The following is a 15,963-nucleotide window of genomic DNA, read 5'->3' on the forward strand; positions in this document are numbered from 1 at the left end:
AGTACAGAACAGAGACAGTTCTTGTGTTCCTTCTTGATGATCTACACAGAAACTGTGACAGAGGATCTGCCTCGATACTAGTGTTGCTAGATTTCTCAACAGCCTTCCATACTGTGGATCATAATATCACGCTTACAAGGCTGGCAGAAACAGGTATCAGTGGCACAGTATTTACATGGTTCAAATTCTATTTTTTCTAACAGACAACAATCAGTTCTGCTTAGCAACAGCACATTGCTACCTTGGGCACTGAATTGTGGGCTGCCTCAGGGATCCATACTGTCTCCCTTTTTATTTAATAACTACCTCAAGCCTCTGGCTGAGCTGTTTCAGTCAATGGACACAAAATTCTATATCTGTGCTGATGACGTGCAGCTACTCAAACTGTATGCCTGTCTAACTGCAACTCCGAATGGGCAAACAACAATAAACTCTGCCTGAACCCAAGTAAAACAGAGATTCTTTGGGTCCCTAACCCGTGGATAAATACCTGACTTCAAAATACCTTGGGATACTGCTAGAATCATCACTCACTCTGATTCCACAAAGTCAAACAACCTTTAAAAATTGTCTCTATTCTATTCCGTGATTTCTATTCCACTTTTAACCTTACAGTGCAAAGCAGATTACAGAATTAGAGGAAAATCCCATCTGGATCAAGTTTATTTATTTATTTATAGCATTTATACCCCGCTCTTTCCCACTCGATAGCAGGTTCAGTGCGGCTTACAAAGTACGGTACAAGTATCACAGAGATAAAACAAAGTATGGTACAACATATCACAAAGGTAATCCAGTTATAGAGAGTAGGAAAATAGGACGAGACGTGGGAGAGAGGATTGGAGTATGGGTGGTGCTAGTGGTGTGGATTAGGTTCGAGATTTAAGTTGGGTTGTTGGGGTAGGCTTGTTTGAAGAGGTAAGTTTTCAGCAGCTTTCGGAAGGGTAGATGTTCATTGGTTGTTCGGATATGTCAAGGTCTTGCGTTCCAGAGTTTGCTGCCTATAACGGAGAAGTTGGATGCGTAGTAGGTTTTGTATTTGAGGCCTTTGCAATTGGGAAGATGAAGATTGAGATATGTTTGAGAAGATTTGGACCCGTTCCTAGCTGGTAGGTCGATCAAGTTGGCCATTTAGCTTAGAGATTCGCCATGGAGGATCTTGCGGATCATTGTGTTGGCTTTGAAGTTTATGCGTTTTTGGCGCCTAACCACCTTCCCCATTCATGATACCTACACTGACTACATAGTTTGTTACCTTTAGATTGTAAGCTCTCTTGAGCAGGGACTGTCCTTCCCCATGTTTAAACTTGTACAGCGCTGCGTAACCCTGGTAGCGCTATAGAAATGCTAAGTAGTAGTAGTAGTATAGAGAGCCAGTGAAGTTTTTGACGTAGTGGTGTTGCACTTTCAAATCGTGATTTGCCAAAAATGAGTCTGGCTGCTGTGTTTTGGGCGGTTTGGAGTTTTTTCATGATTTGGGCTTTGCAACCGATGAAGATGCTGTTGCAGTAATCGGCATGGGTGAGTACTGTGGATTGTACTAGATTGCAGAAAGTTTTCTGTGGGAGGAATGGTTTTACTCTTTTCAGTACCCACATCAATAATCCATCCATTTTAAAATCTTCAATTTATACCATTAAAAATAGTTCCTATGAAACTGAATTCTGTAGGGAAATTAGATGAGTTTTTAGACCTTTCAAAAGGAGCTCTAAGGTGTAATCAAGAGAACATTTATAAGTAAATTATTCCATATTTTAGCTCCCTGAAATGTAAACGAGTGCTCCCGTACTGACTTCAAATGCACATGCTTTACATATGGAATGTCAAGTAACAGTGTTTAGAACTTCTTAGATGCATTCCATGAACTGGAAACAAAAGCAAATCCTCTACCATTTCTGAATTTGTGCTTATAAACTACGCAGGCCACTTTAAATTGAATATAGAATTCCAATCTCAACCAGTGTAAATTATTCAAACGAGGACTGACCTTACTAAATTTACTCAGTTTAAAAATTAATCCAGCTGATGTATTCTGCAATGGCTGATGTGTTCTGCACAACTGAAGTCTCCTCAGTTGTTGCTTAGTTATACTGCAACAATGCAACAATGGCATAAGAATCGCCTGAGCTATAGCTCAATATAGTTTGAAATTCTCCAGGACTCAAAGGTGCTCTAATTGCTCTCAGCTTGCATATGTGAAAAATATATTCCTTACTAATACACCTGTGGACGCTATGAAATGTCTCGCCATATATTGATAACATGAGTCTGACCACAGTAGTCCATGCCATAATAACATCACAACTAGACTGCTGTAATGCCCTGTACACTGGTCAAACCAAAAAGAGTTTGCATCAGCTCCAACTAATTCAGAATGCTGCAGCACGACTGATAGAAGGCTGCAAGTGGTGTGAACACATCACACCCTTCCTGCAAAAGCTATACTGGCTACCAGTACCTTCAAGGGCTAAATTTAAAACTCTATAGCCCCTGTTTACAAAGCCATGCTAGTGGCTGTTGCATAGCAATTCTGATACAATCCATTCAAAGTGAATGGGCTGTGTCGGCATTACCGCACCACCAGCTTCTAGCACGGCTTTGTAAACAAGGGGTTATGTTTGGTTTTCAACAGTGCTTTTTTTGTAGGAAAAAAGGTACCAGTACTCATTATGGGCGGGTCACCATCTATGGCTCTGCCCCTATGGTAGCCACACCCCTTATACCAGCCGTGGTGCATACAAGCACTATCATTGAAAATACTATACCAGTATAGGAGAAAAGCTTAACGTTTGATTTTTTTTCATTATAAATCATTTCTGTAAGCTGTTACAGCTCCAGTATACCCAGTGCAAAATAAGACAGCAGATATAAATTCTCAAATTGGACATCTTCCAAACACTAAAATGAAAATAAAATGATTTTTTTTTTCTAACTTTGTTGTCTGGTGACTTTGTTTTTCTGATCATGTTGGTCCCAGTCTCTGATTCTGCTGCTCTCTATCTGTTCCCTGAGCTCCGTTTCCATGGATTCCTTTCCATTTATTTCTCTACTTTCCTCCTTTCTTCTTCATTTCTTGCCCTACATCCATAGGTAAAAGCTGGGTCCTCCGCAGACTTGAATGGAGGCGGTATAGAGTAGATCCAGCTTTTGTCTATTTTATCCATCCATGTGTAGTTTTTCTCCTCTTTTCCCTTTCCCTCATCTCGTCAGTATGCATCTTCCTCTTTCCATTCACGTCCAGCGTTTTTCCTCTCCCCCTCCATCCATGTCTAGCATTTCTCCTCTCTCTTCCCCTCCATCCATGTTCATCTCACATCCTCTCTCTTCCCTCCCCTCCATCCATGTCCAGCATTTCAACTCTCTCTCCGTCCCTCCATCCATGTCCAGAATTTCTCCTCTCTCCCCTAAATCCATGTGCATCTCCTCCTCTGTCTTCCCTCCTCTCCATCCATGTCCAGCATTTCTCCTCTCCCCCTCCACTTCATCCATGTGCATCTATTTCCTGTCTTCCCTCTCCTACATCCATGTCCAGTTTTTCTCCTCTCTCTCTTCTCCTCCAACTGTGTGCATCTCGTTCCTCTGTCTGTCTTTCCTTCCCTCCAGCATTTCTCCTCTCTCCCCTGCCCTCCATCCATGTGCATCTTCTTCCTGTCTTCCCTCTCCTCCATCCATGTCCAACATTTCTCTTGCCCTTCCCTCCATCCATCCATGTCCAGCAACGCTGCTCTCTCCTCTGCCCTCCCCTCCTATCTATGTCCAGCAATTCTCCTTTGCCCCTATACTCCCCTCCCAACCATGTCCAGCAATTCTCCTCTCTCCCCTGCCCTCCCCTCCATGTCCAATGATTCTCCTACCCTTCTCTCCATCCATCCATATCCAGCAACTATGCTCTCTCCCCTGCCCTTCCCTCCCATCCATGTCCAGCAATTCTCCTCTGCCCTCCTCTGCCATCTATGTCCAGCAATTCTCCTTTTCCCTATCCTCCCCTCCCAACCATGTCCAGCGATTCTCCTCTCTCCCTTGCCATCCCCTCCATGTCCAGAGATTCTCCTCTGCCCTACCCTCCAATCTATGTCCAGTGATTTCTCCTCTCTCCCCTGCCCTCCCCTCCCATCTATGTCCAGTGATTCTCCTCTGCCCTCCTCTCCATGTCCAGTGATTTTGTGCTGGCATGTACCAGCACGAAACAAGCACTGGTTTTCAAGGTCCTCAGACAAAATGGGCCAGAGTACTTAAATAACAAGTTAGCCCTTTACATAACTTTCAGACCTCTAAGGTCCTCTCAAAGAGCATCACTATCTGTACCCTCATCAAAAGAAATTGTACGATGTGATACCAGTCAGTGAATCTTCACGGGAGTAGCCCCCATGCTCTCAAATTTATTCCCAGAAGGGCTACATCTAACTTGAGACTACCTGTACTTCAGGAAGCAGGTGAAAGTCTGGCTTTCTCCCAAGCCACTCTGCACCTGGACTAGCTTGCTACACACACTGTAACTTACCAGTTTCTTATATCTTGTTTAACTGTACAAAGAACTTGCCTTGAGTTTAGCCCCCCATCTATTTATCCCAACTGACTCTCTACTATGCATCTTCTCCCCATCTATATATCTGCACTTGGCCCCTCGGCTACATGGTAAGCTGTATTGTAGAAAAGCATTAGCATCATATCTGTTTTTTGAATGTTTTAATGTGTGCTTATTAGATGTTTCATTAGTATTATGCTGACATCGTATTATAACACTGTTATTTGAATTTCAGTGCTGTTAAATGTGTGTATTTATGATACTGTTTCATGGTGGTCCTATTAGGTTTTAATTTGATGTTCTCTAGTTTACCGTATATGAAATATGACCCCTTGTGGTAGTAGAACGATACTACCACTAAGGACACCATTTTGAAGGTGGCACTGGATAGGACAGGAGCAACTGGGCATCGCTCCTGCCTGAAGATCCCCATGGGCCCCTGAAGACCCCCCACTTCTGGACCATCAACCTTTCAGATAGGGGAGGAGGACTAGGGGACTTCAACTCTTGGAGGGTGCCTAGTGGGGAAGGGAAAGTCTGGTGGACCCTCAGCTAGTGGCCCAGGAGCATTGGGCCACTATTTTATGGAAGGATACTCCTGGGCCACTGGAATAACACTGCTTGTGAGGTGGCTCGCAAGCAGCATTATTCCTTTAAGGCAGGATTCAGCAATCTGTGGTACTGGGATCCCGCAGTTGCTGACTCCCGAAGAAAAATTAAGGTGTGGTAAAAGGCAAACTTTTACCGCACCTTGATGAATCCCCCCCCCCCCCCCCCCCCCAATCTATATAAAAAATTTAAAAAGGCATCACTATGCAACTGAGACTACTACAGAGAACCTCTGTATTTATATCCTTCAACAATAACTGTCATAAGAGTGAGTTTGAATGTAGAGCTGTTAATCATTAATTTTGCATAGAGTCCTAGGTTGACTATAACTGCTGCAGTATTTTACTGAGTGGCTATACAGAGGAACCCCAGTGACATTTGCCAGTAACTCTGCTGCATCTAATCAATATTTTTAGAACATATTGTGGCTTAGAGATCTTGATAAAGTTTTTTGAGAGAAATTTCTCAAAGCAGATAGTTGGTTTACAAAAATAATATCAATTATAAGGGAAGTTGATTTAGCGATATGATTGATTCCTTCATAATACAATTTCAAAACAATCTACTCTGTTTTTTTCTATAACATAGCAGTACCATTTGAACTGTTATTAGATTTCTGAGCTGTATTGACAGTGTAGTATTTAAAGTACATAAGAATTGACTTACTGGAATAGACCAAAGGTCCATCAAGCCCAGGATCCTGTTTCCGGAAGTGGCCAATGCATGTCAGAAGTACCTGGCAGGATCCCAAAGAGTACAATATATTTCATTCTGCTTATCCCAGGAATAAGCAGTGGATTTTTCCAAGTCCACTTTAATAATGGGCATTTAGGACCTCATCCAAACCTTTTTTTTTAAATCCTTATGTTTATAAATTGGCCTCTGAAAATTTTTCTACAGATTTGCTTAACCACTTTTCAAAAGCATTTCACAAGCATTCACATTATTCTGATTGGGGTTCAAAAGAAAGTCAAGATGCTTGACTTAACTCTTATATGAGCATATCACAACAGGGGTACATAGCATGAGAATTATTGAACTAAAATAGACATGGGGTCCTTTTACTAATGCACGCCGAAAAATGGCTTGCGGTAGTGGAGGCACGGGTTTTGGGTGCGCGCCAATCCATTTTTCAGCGCACCTGTAAATAAGGCCTTTTTTTATTTTTGCCAAAAATGGACGTGCAGCAAAATCAAAATTTCAGCTTGTCCATTTTGGGTCTGTGACCTTACCACCAGCCATTGACCTAGCAGTAAAGTCTCACGTGGTAACCAAGCGGTAATGACCTATGTGCATCAAACACCACTTGGCGTGCATCCGATACGCGCGTCTGAAAATAAAAATTATTTTTCGGCTGCAGGTATTGGATGCGCACCAGAAATGAAATTACCGCAAGTGTCACCCGGTAACTCTAATTTGGCGGGTGTTGGGTACGCATAGACACTTACATGGCTTAGTAAAAGGGCCCCATAGTTATTCTTAATGATACATAAGGAAACAAACATATTACTGTCCATCTTCGGATTTTTGTTCTTTGGAGATATGTTGATGGACTTAGGTATCCACCCAGCTAGTTTTTGTTATCAGTAATTTCCAGGGGGGGGAGGTGAAAGCAAAGTCTTTGCTGCTGTATATAATTTATAAATACATTTGTATCTGATCCAGCAAAATCAATAACTCTGACAATTAAACTCGTATCATGCTACAAGGGAACTGTCACGCTGAAGCAGGTGTGATATGATGCTTCAAATTAGATTACTGATGGCACCAGAATTGTCAGGCAGTTCTGCTGCTATGATCTGGTGTTATGTTTGGATTCGTATAGAATTAGGTACACAGTATTCTGGTTGACATATATACAACCCTGCATGACAGTATCAAGATTTTGAACTTCACCCACACTGACATTGGTAACCAGTGTTGATCTATCAATAGTGATATTACATGGTTAAATCTTTTGGCGCCATAAAATAACTTAATAGCTGTATTTTCTTTGAGCTCAACTACTACTACTATTTATTTCTAAAGAGTAATTCCTTCGTTTCATCAGATATGTTTTGAAACAATTCATTCCTCTATTTTCAGTATCTTAGGGTATACACTATCAAAGAATATATCACTTATTTACATATAATCGCCTAGTCTTATTAGGCCCTTACATTGGTGACACAGATGAATTATACGGACACATGATGCAAGAAATGATTTTCTTTTCTTTTTCCTTTTTATATTACATTTCTTTTAAATTTTTGAAGTTTTTGTATTAATTTATTTGTAAACCGCCTAGACAGCATTGTTTGCAAGACAGAAAATCAAAACTGAAATAAATTTGCAAACTATAGAGTGATATTAGACTTACACATGAGATATTCCCAGCTGAACAGAGCTCACGATCTATCCAAGACAAACAAACAGGACAAATACAAAATTAGGGGATTTCATTTATAAGAGGAATGATTAAAACAAAATGGATATTAAACAGGTGATTAAGTGGTTAAGGGCCCCTTTTACGAAGATGTGGCTGTATCGGCATGTGTTTTTGATGCGTGCCAAGGCCCCCTTTTACCGCAGAGGGTAACAGGCAGGTGTTTGTTTTTTTCAGGGAATGGCCGTGTGGCAAGTGAAGCACTTGCCTTGTGGCCATTTCATGGGGAGAACTTACCTCCACTCATTGAGGTGGAGGTAAGGCCTCCTGCACTAACCCGGCGGTAACCGAGCAGCACACGGAATTGCCCGATTACTGCCAAGTACTCACCGGCACAACAAAAATAAAAATACTTTTGTAATGCTGGATATGACACTTGCTAGAGTTGGGAACTACCGCCGGGCTGCTGTGGTAGCCCGGCGGTACTTCCCTTTTAGCAAGCGGTAAAACCGCATTGGGCTTACTGCCTCTTTGTAAAAGGACCCCTAAGAGTTAAATGCAGCTTTATACGCGGCTTCAAAATGGCGCACTTTTAGTATGGATCTTAGTAGGACCACAGCTGGAGAATGATGTACTAACTCAGGAAGTATGGCACAGCAAGATAGAAGAAAAAGTCTGGAGTTGGTGGTAGAGGAGAAGGGTACAGATAAGAGTGACTGGAGCAAAGTTCCTGGGTAGGGGTGCAGGAAGAGATAAGAGAAGAGAGATACTGAGAAGCTGCAGAAGTAATACATTTGCAACTCGGTAAGAGAAGTTTGAGCTGTATACAGAAACAGATAGGGAACCAACGGAGTGGCCTGAGAAGAGGCGTTATGTGAGTATAGTGACATTTTGTGCAGCAGAATATTGAAAAGATTGAAGGGGAATAGTCTAAACAGGAGGTAAGGAGAGCATGGATAAGGATTTTGGTAGTGTGTTCATAAAGGAAGGTCTGAATTTTGGTGATGTTATAGAGGAAGAAATGACAGCTTTAGCAGTCCATTGGATATGTGCAGAGAAAAAGAGAGAGACAGGAGTCAAAAATGACCCCACGTTTAAGAGCAGAGCAAATAGAAAAGATGGTAGTGTAATTTGTGTTATTCCTGGTGTGTGTAGAGAGGTAGATCTGGGAGTCATCAGCGTAACGATGATACTGAAAACCATGAAGGGAGAACAAAATATGAAGGGAACAAGTTAGAGGCTGACCGAATTTCGGTTTTGGTTTTGTTACCAAAACAAGACAAAAATTGGTATTTGGCCTTGTTTTTCTTTGAGCCAGAAATGCCAAATACATTTTGAGCTGGAACCAGAACTTTATGGTGGGTCCCTTAGATCTCCCTCCCCCTGAAAAGAAGCCCTCTCCATCCTCCCCCAAGCAGAAGTCCTTTTCCCCAGAAGTCCCCTCCCGGAACCACTCGTAAACCCTCCCCTGGTGATCTAGTAGCTAGTTAGGGCAGGATTGATCCCCATTTGTTCTTGCCTATACTGCCAAAATGGCTGCCATAATCTCCAGTGGCAGCCTTGCAGGACTACCGCAGGAGGTTGCAGCAGCCATTTTGAGATTGGAGCCAGCACAAGCAGAAGGGAAAGGGAAATGGGACTTGATATAGTGCCTTTCTAAGGTTTGTGCAACTATATTCAGAGTGGTTTACATATATTCAGGTACTTATTTTGAACCAAGGGCAATAGAGGGTTAAGTGACTTGCCCAGAGTCACAAGGAGCTGCAGTGGGAATTGAACTCAGTTCCCCAGGATCAATGTCTACTGCACTAACCACCATCCACAGTCACATGCTCCCTAATTGTGTCTTTCTGTATTCAAACCTGCTAGCATCAGTACGCTCCATCCAGCTATGGAATGGGAAAATGATTATTGAAAGGCTGTGGGATATCAAGATCATTTGATCCCATGGGATGGTATGAAAAATTTCCTATGGGCTAATATTCTTTTACAATTTGCTTCAACCATGGGAACTCTCCATAGCTTTTCAGGTGCCATGGGGAGTACTGAACCAGTATAGTTTGAAGTCAAACTATGCACAAGCCTGCAAGTCACTGAAAACACCTTCTATATCTACTTCTAGCAGCTGGTCATTTAAATACTTACCAGTTTTATAGTGCTACTGGATGTACACAGCACTGTACGGTGGTGATAAGGTCTTTGGTACAATATGACCCTACCCCAAAGAGCTTACAATCAGGCAATGGGAGATCAAGTGACGTGCCCAAGGTCACAAGCAGTGTCAGTGGTAGAAGTGGAATGATGGACTCCTGTTGGAAAGGCAACTCAGGCTTCACTGGTTCTCAGCTCATTGCTTTAATGACTTGACTATTTCATCTCCTAAAATGTTTATCTTGATCACGTGCACCATGATATTGCAAACAAAAAAAAGCCAGCATTTAAAAAGTAATATTAGAAAAGAGCACCTAATCAAAGCACCTTTTAAGCTGCCTTCGTTTAGCCAATTTTAAAAAGACAAGGAGGCATCTAGTTGTCTTTATAAAATACTAGCAGAAGTGACAGGGGCGGATATTTACACCAGCCTTAACATAGGTACCTCATTTCAAAATAATTGTGGTGCTAAACGCACTGCAAATTTCCCTTCCTTGGACAAAATAAAGGACCTTGATTAAATTTGAGGGTGCTCTGCACCATTGCACCCACAGAGTTTGTACCTATAAGCCCAGAGCTGGTGTACATCTCCACATTAACATGTATCAAGTATGTACATAAATTATAGTATTTTAGAATCTATCCGGCTAATACTCAGCGCTATTTAACACATCAGGATTGGCTCCTGGCCAGTTAAATAGCACTTAACCGGCTATCTGCGAATATCCAGAGGGCGATAGCCAGCTATCTCCCACTGAAAATTCACAGTCAACGCACAGGAGATTCTATGTATACATAAGTACATAAGTAATGCCACACTGGGAAAAGACCAAGGGTCCATCGAGCCCAGCATCCTGTCCATCGAGCCCAGCACCCTGTCCATCGAGCCCAGCATCCTTCTGGGCGGCTAAAAAATCAGCACTGAAATCAGTGTCAACTAAGCATATTCTGTAATCAGCTCCTAGATTTAGGCACTGATTATAGAATATGCTTAGTTGATATTTCAGTGCCTATATCTGTGTGCATCCATTTACGCCAATGAAAACCTGGTGTAAATCTCAGCGCGTAGATTTAGGCGCACTGGGCTATATTTTATAACTAGGCACCTAAATTTTGGAACGCTCATGAAACGCCCATTTCCCCATCCATAACCACGCCCCTGCTTGCCTCCATGCATTAGAAGTTCGGCGCACATTGTTAAGAATACACTTAGCGAATTGCGCACCTAAATTCTCATCAGTGCCAATTGGTGCTCATTATTACTTGTTAAATGCTGTTATCAGCGCTCATTAGCTTGTTAAGCCAATTAAGTTATGCGCGGTGTTATAGAAGTTGCACCGATTTCGGCGCCTAAATCTAAGCACACTATATAGAATTCGGAGGATTGCAGCTAACTGGATATATCGTGTGATACAAATATTCAGTGCTTCACCAGCTAAGTTAAGTGGCCATATTGGACCATGCAAATAGTAGGCCTATCTTTGGCCGCTATAAACGTAACTGGCCAGCACTGAATATTAACTTAGCTGGTTAAGTTTATAATGGCCCAAAAAAATGGATATTCAGTGCCTGTCACCGGAAACAGCCCGGCATTCAATATCCAGGCTCAGTGCTGACTGCAGGACTTAACCAGCCTGCCGCCCATGGCCTGAATATTGGCCCCTATGTGTGTATTTGCTCCATCCATGTTTTTCCCAAACTCCACCCCTCTGCCTGCCCACTGGCAGTGTATGAGCCATGATGTTATGATGTGTACATTTATTAGTCACTATTTTATGAGATCATATATGGCCACATCTGTACGTAAATGATGAAAATACCTCAAAGCATGCAATACTGCTTAAAATAGGCATCCTCTTATAGAATTATCTTCTTCATGTATGAGCTCCAGAGGGTACAGTTAAAAACTCTTAAGTGGTATCTTGTCTGCAGTAGATTCTTGAGCTAGTAGTCCAGAAAGTTCCGAATCTGAACAACATACCCGGTCTGACAGCCCTGGTCTTGGAATGGATGTTGCTGGATCTGAATTATGGTGCTATAGCTGTACTTCTGTCTTCCAGTTTAGTATGTTAGTATGCTTTATTTTTTAAAAAAATATGTTGTTTCTAAAATGAGGTATATTCAGTCGGGGAGGGGGAATTCTAAAGTGACAGGCAGAGCAAGAAAATAACACTGTGTGATCAGAAGAGGGTCTTCACTACCCGCATGAAAGCTGCACACAGTGAACAATCAGAAAATAGTTGCGTGCATGTTTTACCACAATTTTGTACTGAAAATTTTAAATGGATCTTTAATAGAAAAACATGTGAAACTTTCTCTGCCAGATGCATTCCACACCATGGCAAGAGCAAGAAAGCAGAGGGGACTGTGTCTCTTAATCATTCCATTCTGCATTTGCTACTGAGAAGATTTGGCCCTCAGGCCAAGAAGAATTTGTGCAATTATGTACTTCCCTGCAGATGTCAGTTTGGCTGCAGTTTTCCTACGTCACTTCTCACAAAGGGAGGACTTACAGTTGTGAAATCTGACTACTAAATAAATAAAGCATGTGGAGTTGCTAACCAGAGAGTGAGTGATTATGAGGAAGCTGGAACTTCTCTGAATCCTTCTCACCCCATCTGCAGTTTCAGCTTTGCCTCTCCACTTAATTATTTTGAAAAGGAGGAAAAAAGAAGCTTCAGGTAAGTCGGAGTTTAAAAGATTATCCACTCCCCTGAGCTGTAATCGATACCCAGTGTTCAGAGAACGTGTAGTGTTAGCAAATTGACATATGAAGACCATCAGTAACCAAGCAAAATTATACTTAATTGTGCAACTTGAGTCGCTCATCAGGTATTTAGAAATAATGATAGTTAAAAACTGTGTCACCATTACAAAAAAAAAAAGTCAAAGAACTTCAACTAAGTTCTGTTGATAAAAAAATGTTTAATAATTGTGGAAATGAGACATTCAACTGCAGGGTTTATTTGTATAAATTATTATATTTAAACTCTATCCACTAGATAAGGTTTGTTTTGTTTTGGGCCTAACAGCTTTCTTGCCGTTTTTGGAGCTTACAGCTCAATCAGAATATACTGGATTTATGACACCAATTTCATCCAGTCATAACAAGCCAGGGTAGATCCTTCTGCTGTAACCCAACCATAACTGTCCTTGGGCAAGGGCTACATACCTTGGCTTCCTCCAGATCATGGTATATTTGCATACTGACCACTAGATGTCACCATTGTGCAATATCTAGGCTAATTCCCTCTCTTAAGGATTCTCATAACTGGCCCAAGCAGCAAGAGATGGACTCGAGATCATAACTCACAAGGCCCACATGGCCTCACATAAGAATATTTAGTACAATAAAGAAGAACCAAAAGATAACTGTGGATAACAGTAAGATGCATATCATACTGGAATATTAATAAGATGATTTCAAATATAGGACTGCCTGTACAATACATCTACTGTCACCAAGAGCCTTTGGGACCTCTTGATTAGCAAGGACACGATAGGATTTGCAAACACATTAGTGGAACTATTTGGCCTTAGGATGGCTGTGCTGGTGCACACTACAACAGTAGTCTTTGACAGAGGTACCTAGCCAGAATTGTGAGTTTTAAAAAAACTTGTATAAAATAGTCCAATATGATAATTCAGTAAAAGATAAATGAATGATCAAATAGCAAGTTGTGGTTTTGCAATGAGATCTGTCATCATAGTTTACTTTGTGAGTGTGGGATGCTAATAGTGAACAGTAGCTGTGCACAGCCATAAGATACTGCAACTTTATCCCTGAGAGCATGTGCAAGAGGAGGTTGGTGCAGAAGAACCCCACCCTCCCCCACCCCATCCCCATCTCAGCTCTCTTCAGTAGCACATAATATCCAGATAAGAGGACAGAAAAGCAGAAATGATTCATAGAAATAAGGATGTTTTTCAAAAACTGATGTATTTTTAGATTATTGATGTAGTAATTTGATGTTGTAGTAATTTTTGTTCTGGGATATTTTTTTCCTGCATGTTTGATTACTTTCTAGACTACACTGCATTGAACTTTGCTTTACAAAAGGCAGTTTTAAGCACAGTATAATATCTGGAGGATCTGGCCTTCAATTGCTCATGCATAGCACAGGGTCCGACTAGAATTCTCAGGGATTGAAAGAGAGCCCAGATCACTGAGCAAATAAAAAATACATGAGATACTTTTAGAAGAAATTTTTAAGCTGTTTTAATACATTACACGTGAAGACATCTAGAACACACATTGCTGGAAATTGGGAACTAAACTGAAGTCCTTATAGAGTAGGCCAGGACCATGGTCCTTCTTGTTTGTGCTGTAATGCAAGTTTGAGAAACCTGTACAAGTTCATCTCTTCTCCAGTGGTAAAATAGAGAGAGCAATTTTCAATGCCATTGACCTGACTGGCTGAAAATTGTCCTCATTCAGTCCAGTAAGCACATATGGCATTCCACAGTGTGTGTATTTTTAACTAGATTGCTTTTAACTCCTAACCCTTACTCACTTGTTCAGTACCCTTATTTTATCATCCCCACCTTAGTAATTCCCTTATCTCTTATTTGTCCTGTTTGTCTGTCCTAATTAGATTGTAAGCTCTGTTGAGTAGGGACTGTTTCTTCATGTTCAAGTGTACAGCACTGCGTACATCTAGTAGCACTATAGAAATGATAAGTAGTAGTAGTATTGGGTGAAGTATTTCTGCATATCATATTTTGGGAGACATTAGAAAATAATGGTCACAGAGGCCAATGTGTGGCAAAATTCACAGAGTTGCCTTCCTATGTTAAAATCCTATTAGTGATTTTCCCTTTTGCTCTCAACCATTAGTGATGTTCAGAAGTTTTCTACATAAGCAAAAGGAGACTAGAACATAAGCCCTGAGGCAGGTGATTATTTGCTGAAACACTTGCCATGTCAGGTTCATATTTGTGAATAAATGTTGTCTCCTACATCATTTCAGGCCTATTGCTCTTTTCTTCTGTGCTGTTTACACATGTAACAGGCAGTATGGAGAGATTTAAAGGTACTGCATTCCTGATGTGGTTTGGGCGGTCCCTTAAAGTATACATGCATACCATATTTTAGAATAGCAACATCCATATAGCTTGGAAAATTTCCCCACCAGTATTTACAAAAGATGTCCATATACTGGCTCTACTTGTCTGTTTGGGCTGCTATTGTTGCAACTGGCTGGAGGAGATCTGAGTGTGATCTGTTGGTCAGGTTGGTGTCTCTGTCCACCCTGGTCTGTCAATCCCAAACCGTCACTGTCATGCATTATGTCTGAGTTCATTCTGGAACCAGATAACCCTCCCTCTGCAAGCTCCCTTTGCACACCTCTCCCCTGCTACCTTGCAAACCTTCTCTCTCATCCTCTACCTTCATCTGTGAGTCAATCATGCCCCACTGTGTGTCTGTCCACCTGTGCTATGCTGTCTGATAGCCTCCCCAGTCCCACCTGTTACCTGTGTCTCTGTGTTCTGTCACTGTCTAAAAGTCACTGCATGCAGAGGTGGCCGAAGGCAATCTGCTGCCTCAGGCGAAGGATGACATGGTGTCCCCCTCCCTGACTCCTCCGCAAAACTACAATCAGGGAGTAAGGAGGCTGAGAATCATAGAAAACAATTAAGCAATTAAGTTTATTACAAAATCATGAAAATACATATATGAGAATTATAAATGTATGTTATATGCACATAAAACCAAAGTTGAAGAGCCTGATGAAGTCGAACCACACACAAAAGAAACATGTCCAGTCCATTCTACCAGAAGTAGAATGTTCCACTTTACAACTCATCATACAAACGCTGGTGTCAAATCAGTGATAGCAACACAAACCACTACCAAACACTGTGTGATGTAAGACAAAACCTAGCAAATAAACATTCAGAAGCTTACCATACCATACCAGCTCCAAGTTAAGAACTCAAACTGCACCAACACTACACATGAAAAGTTAGTGCTGCAAATGCTCTAGAACACTACTATACCTCCAGGGATTGGGGGTGAAGGGGGGAGAGTGTCTTATTAAGGAGAAGAGGAACAGGGGCTCTTTTCCAACTGGAAAAAATAGACTGATTCAGATTCCTATACATCAACAGAATCCCTCATCTCTTCTACACAAGGATAACACAGGCCATCACTTCGTAAATAAATAAATAAAAATATATGAGACTGCAAACTAGAAACAAATGTATAGGCAAAAAAATGAAATGGAAAACCAAAGAAACCAGAATTGGTGCAGTGGAACTCCAAAGAATGAGAAACAGAGATGCATTTCCTTCAGTACAGAACAAAATACAA

At 41.4% G+C, this 15,963-nt stretch overlaps 1 protein-coding gene across 2 annotated transcripts in view; it reads left to right on the top strand.

Annotated features, from left to right (window-relative positions):
• Nucleotides 1-12,213: 12,213 nt before the first annotated feature.
• STEAP4 (STEAP4 metalloreductase) overlaps nucleotides 12,214-15,963 on the top strand; it is a 47,930-nt gene continuing 44,180 nt past the window's right edge. For both annotated transcript variants that reach the window (XR_003941856.1, XM_030200018.1), the window contains exon 1: nucleotides 12,214-12,331. The gene's annotated coding sequence lies outside the window, so the exon portion shown is untranslated. The remainder of the gene's footprint in view (nucleotides 12,332-15,963) is intronic.

This window comes from Microcaecilia unicolor, chromosome 1 (genome assembly GCF_901765095.1).
Source record: "Microcaecilia unicolor chromosome 1, aMicUni1.1, whole genome shotgun sequence".
Classification (NCBI taxonomy): domain Eukaryota; kingdom Metazoa; phylum Chordata; class Amphibia; order Gymnophiona; family Siphonopidae; genus Microcaecilia; species Microcaecilia unicolor.